The sequence below is a fragment of the Limulus polyphemus genome, unplaced genomic scaffold (genome assembly GCF_000517525.1).
Source record: "Limulus polyphemus unplaced genomic scaffold, Limulus_polyphemus-2.1.2 Scaffold5482, whole genome shotgun sequence".
NCBI classification, from domain to species: domain Eukaryota; kingdom Metazoa; phylum Arthropoda; class Merostomata; order Xiphosura; family Limulidae; genus Limulus; species Limulus polyphemus.
Genome location: NW_013671092.1, coordinates 40096 through 45998, shown reverse-complemented (window position 1 = coordinate 45998; position 5903 = coordinate 40096). Strand labels below are relative to the sequence as shown.

General features: G+C 36.7%; 1 protein-coding gene across 1 annotated transcript in view; it reads right to left on the bottom strand.

The window, feature by feature from the left end:
- The window catches only part of LOC106472640, a gene marked incomplete at its 3' end in the record, with an annotated part of 19841 nt that extends 16936 nt beyond the window's left edge, over positions 1-2905 (bottom strand). The window contains exon 1 of the mRNA XM_013933294.2: positions 2537-2905. The remainder of the gene's footprint in view (positions 1-2536) is intronic.
- Positions 2906-5903: the final 2998 nt, after the last annotated feature.

Sequence of the window (5903 nt, the reverse complement as noted above, 5' to 3'; positions counted from 1 at the left end):
CTCGTTTCCTCAGACACAACAGTCAACAGAATCATAAATAGTGGGCCGAGCTCAGACCACTGGTCAGCGTACCAGACTGTGAGTTTAAGGTTCTGAAGTTCGTGTTCCTTAGTGAAAAAAAAAAACACTTTGGGGCTATGGGTGTATTACAAGAGTGAAGGTCATATCCCTCTACTCGGTCTGACAAAAGTAGCCCCGTGGGTGATGTTTACCAGCTGCCATTTTTCAAGTCTGTTACTAACAAATTATGGGAGGCTAGCTCTCGTCTGACTTTGCGCAAAATTTGAAACAAACAAGCAATTTTCTCTATATAGAAGAAGAGTTTATTGTTTGTTTTTAATTATGCACAAAGCTACACAAGGGCTATCTGTGGTCTGCCCACCACGGGTATCGAAATCCAGATTCTAGCGTTGTAAGTCCGCAGACATGAAGGGGTTTATAGTAAGGTATTGTTGACTAAATTACTAACACTATATATTCTCGTAGTTAATTTCTGCACTAAATTCTAGGTTCGAATTGGCTTTTGAAATGTTGTCATGAATTTATTTCAATTAGATTACAAATGGTTTCTTTGGTAAATTAATGATAACGATTTTTTGTCTTCTAATAATACAAAAAAATCATTTTCTTCGCGCTTTTGATGGAATACCTTATTAAGATAACAATTTTTTATTGATATTTGTCCCTGTTATTAATATTTTTATGACTTATAAATCAGATGATATCGAAAATCATGCGTAACTTCGATTTACTGACGTCACAAGGTTTGTCTAGTGTTAAAATATGTTGTAGTTTTTAAAGTCGTTTATGTTTGTTTGTAGTTAAGCGCAAAGCTACAAAATGGGCTATCTGTGCTCTGCCCACCTCGAGTATCGAAACCCGGTTTCTACCGTTGTAAGTTCGCAGACATATTGCTATAACACTGGGGGGGGGGGCGTATATGACACGCGGAGTCGTCATAAAACACAAATCTAAAATTCTACAAAAATGTTCAAAGATGGAACTGGAGTTTTCAACCTGAATGACATGCGCACTTGGGTTAAACGGCTCGATCCTAGGTTACCCGTGTTAATTTTGAACTATACTGACTAGAGGGACAGCGGCTAGCAGCGCTTGCCGCTGCAAGGGCTTTTTTCCGACTTCTTGAATCAAATAAGGAGATTGACTGTCACTTTGATAACGTGTTCAAAATTTAAAATGTGGAGTCTTTTTACGGCATCTAATCTCGAGCCTCAGACTTTTGATCCGATTCTTCAAACACTGAGGTGGAACTTAACCTCAAGCACTTGAAATTCGTGAATGTCTTTAAATAGGCTTAAGACGGACAAAATGATTATTCATGTTTAGCAGTAAATTTTTGAGGATTTGTTAAACAGGATTTTCTGTATTTTAAAATCCTAACACTGTGATTTTTTAATTGACAGTTTGTACCTTTTTTTTTATCCCCTGTGTTGATGAATTTGTTTTTGGTTTAATATCAGGAATTATACCCCCCCCCTCCCAGTTAGATGATAGGGGTCAGTCCAGTTGGACTTTTGTACAAGCATGCTCGGGACTGGGGCCTTAAATTTCAAGCCCTAAATTATCTCTGTGAGGTTACTCTGAGACATTGAATTTGCCTGAATTAGACAAAGGTTGTGAAAATGTTACTGCGTCAGATATTTTACACTCCATATATGTGTAAACTTACTTATTGTCTAGCTTGTTTGTTTTTAAATAGTGTGTAAACAAATGTCTGTCTGTTTGTTTAATTTCACGCAAAGCTATTCAAGGGCTATTAGTGGTAGCTGTCCCTAATTTAGAAGTGAGAGACTAGAGAGAAGGCAACTAATCAACGCCACCCACCGATTGTAAGTTGAGTATCAAAACCACCAGAACAATTGTGTGACATTGTTATTGTTTTGTACCCCTTAATACCCCAAGTGAAATAAATAAAAAATGAGAGTCTGAAACTGACCTTTAAGTGTTAGGGAATTTCTTATATTTTACATAATTTTTAGACATTTTATACGTACAGTCACGGGTAATTTGACTGAATTTGAAATATGAATTTTAATGGAAATTGTGAAATTTGTTTGTCTTCAACCTAGCTTTGCACATTTTAAAACAAGAGCAAGTTGTTTGTTTTTCCGCAGTGGATACTTGTCTCAAGCATTTCGATAAGGTGGTTCCTTCTACTATCTTGTATCTGAATACATGGACAGTTTGTACTACATTAACAGCAATTTTGGATCGATACACAACAGTTATTATTTTTTACGATAAGTTCTTGCTTAACAAATATTTCAGCGTTTGGAAACACTCAAACAGGATGTTAATCATGAAAGACAAAGGCTAGGTGACGATCACACATCGAAAAATAGGTCAACCTTCACAATTTCCTACATAACAAGACTGTAATCTGAATTTTCCCTCTCAAACTTCCTAAGGTCAATCTATGAGAAGACAAATTTACAAGCAAAGAAACTATTGAAATTACACATCTAAAAGCTTCACAGCCTGTAAACACGTAAAGAATATTTATCAAACAGCTTACTTGATACGGTGCTGCCCCAAGTGTTTTTTTTTCCTGGACTTCACTAAATGTTATAATATAACAAGGGCTGATCGTGAACTGCAACAATAAATTTCACAGTACTGAGTTGCTGTGTTGTCTCTGAGCCAGAAATGCATAAGCTCTTATCTCGTCCTCCAGATACAAACAAATACATATATATATATTACACACTGCGTTGGGCTTACTTCATTTATGTGAGCTGTTTGTCTTCTGCCGGATTAAGCTAGAGCACGTGAGATGTGTGAGCGCACGCACATACACACAATAATAAACCTGAGGCCATCTAACTGTGCAAAGGAAAGTAGCAACCGTTTTTCGTCGTTAAACTACCGCAGTTGTCTAGCGTTCGAAATTTTCGAGCAATCTGTCATGGTCACGTGACGAACAATACATACTGAAGCGATACGCAATTACGTCATGTAACTATGGGTTATGATTGGCTATCTGGTACTAAAGTGCGGGTCGATGAAAACGAGAGCAGCTCTTTTTATAAATACATTTTTTTTTGACGTTTAAATAGTTGTGAATGTAGTAAAGTCACCGTAAAGATATTGTGATTTTTCTTATGTATTTTTCTTTGGTTTACCCCTGCTGAAAATTAGTAACTGAGTAAAATCAAAAGAAAATTGCAAACTAGAATAAATAATTTTCTAACCTATACGGAAAACTATAAAAAAATTCTCGCAATACGTGCATATTCGAATTTTTCATTGGTTCTGTGATAATAGACCAGTAGCAGTAATTGTTTAGTTTTTGTTTGCGTTTTTTTTAGAGCAAAGCTACACAATGGGCTATGTGCGCTCTGCCCACCACAGGTAATCGAAACTCCGAACTTTTTTTTATTGTTTATCTCTAAACTTACCGCGCTTACCCACTGGGGGAGGGCTATGGTTGAGCTTTGGATATCGGATCTGGCAATTAGGGTTAGAACTCGAGCAATACCACAAAATATTCCCACACGTTAAGTTGTGGGTACATTATAAACATGGCAGTCAATCCTTTAGCGTATGGGGGTGGTGGTGGTAGGATGATGCTGATTGGCTACCTTCCTTCTGGTCAATAGCTCAAAAGTAGGGACGGCGACAGATAGCTCCAGTTTCTGCCATAATACCAATATATTTCATCAATACATTCTATTTTATTGGTTTGTACTTATTGAACATAGTTAATATTTTTCTTGTAGGTGGTTTATTCATCCTATTTTCGTAATTATAAAATATTGTCTTAAGGTAAACATTTCAAAGTTTCGAGTTTGTTTTCCTAGTAAAATAAGCTCCACTCACCGTTAATAGAAATATACATTATATCTGTTTGAGCTTTGATCCCAAGTTTGATCTATTAATCACATATTCGAGCTTTATTTCCCCTTTCAACTCAAAATATAAGCCTTTCATGAGGGCATTCATATCGATCTGAAAACCCACATATGACGTTGCTTCAAATATTCAATAAATTTCATAGTCATATCTAAATATGTGGCTGGAGGGCCCAAACTCTTCTTTCTAAATAGTTATTAAAATACAAATGTAACTAAAAAATAATACTTTTACAAATTTTGAATTCAAATAACCCGAATTTATAGTTATCTAAAGTATATATCATCTTACTGCTGGTTTGTTAATTTCCGGTAGAAATTCTTTCCGATGAACTTCAGCGATACAAGTCCTTTCTTGATTAAACCAGTCTATTCTTTCTCAATGCAAACTTCTATTGCACAATAATTCCACAGTCAGGTCGTTTCTTGTCACTTTAAACTTAACAACGTCTATAATAATCGCTATAAATCACAGCGATTCACAATCTCGATAACTTCGCTTTCTACGAGTGCAAAACACACACTAGCTCGAAACAGAATAGTAAATTACACGAAACTCACCATAACTACTGTTCGCTTTATCATCCTCTGGCTTTTCTGTGCTAGGCTTATATACTAACGAAGAGGCATCTCCAAAATTCGCGGACTTCCCCGATAATTCAAGAAACTCAGTCACGCATGCTCCAGCAGCGTCACGTGAGTTCCGCTGTCGTAACAGTACATATAAATCTAAAAGTGTTTAAAATATACCCCATCCCCACGTCAGGGCTGTCATTATTATTTAAAATACAAGGGAAGGTTTCAAAATAGGGAAAGGGTCTGGGGGTTCTCCCCAAACACGAGTCAATAGGGCAGCGCCCTTTCTCAGGGGTTCAAGGGTAAAGCCCTTAATTAACCAAGATTCAATTTTAAGCAATTTCAGGACAGCTAATTCTTGTTTGTGGGGCTAAATATAAAACATTTTACGACATCTAAGCCTTGTCTTTGGAACAATATTAAAGTAAAAAAAAACAACTTATTTCAAAATTAATCCATATGGTTCTCTTCGATATTTCCCATACATGTGATACGAGTAATTGTAATAAAACGATCATATGAAGAACTATATAGTATATTTGGATTATCATGTTTCGATTACCAATGGAAAACTTAAGCACAGCGCCCCCTACGGGCATGAACCCATTACACCATTCCTTTGAATAAGGTTTGTTTTTTGAATTTTGCGCAAAGCTACACGAGGGCTATCTGCGCTAGCCGTCCCTAATTTAGCAGTGTAAGACTATAGGGAAGGTAGCTAGTCATCACCACCCACAGCCAACTCTTTTACCAACGAATAGTGGGATTGACCGTCACATTATAACGCCCCCACGGCTGAAAGGGCGAGCCTGTTTGATGGGACGGGGATTCGAACCCGCGACCCGCAGAGTACGAGTCAGTCGAGCGCCCTAACCACCTGGCCTTGAATAAGATCCTCCAAACAGTTGGACAAGACAGGAAATTTCAACAGAAGAGCAAGCTTGGTCCAGCTTCATTTATGGCAATGGTTCTCAAACGTTTCAGGCTCACGTACCACTTTTTGTTTATTTTTTTAAAATCACAAACTTAGGCCTAATAAAAAAAAAGATTAACAAAAATTCGTATTTTTAACATTTACCCATTAATGCGAAGGATGCGATTGTTTTTTCTGGCATGATTAAAGAATATAATACCATTTTTGTCAATTTTAAGGGAAGAAAATACTGGTGAGTCTTTGTAGAGGGTGAGTCTATAAGTGAGTAACATGAATATGTACGTGGAAAGCTCAGATATGATTTATTATAAATTTTATGATTTTTTTATATTAATAGTGTCCTGTACCACCGACATCAGCTCCAAATTCCACCAGTGGTACGCGCACCACAAGTTTGAGAATGGTAATGAAATCTTACTTGCTCTATGAAGAACATTTAAAACAATACAATTAGATTATGGTCTATAGACGTGTACACTTTTTCTTCCGTTGTAGAATGTCCATTCGTTGTACAATTCGAG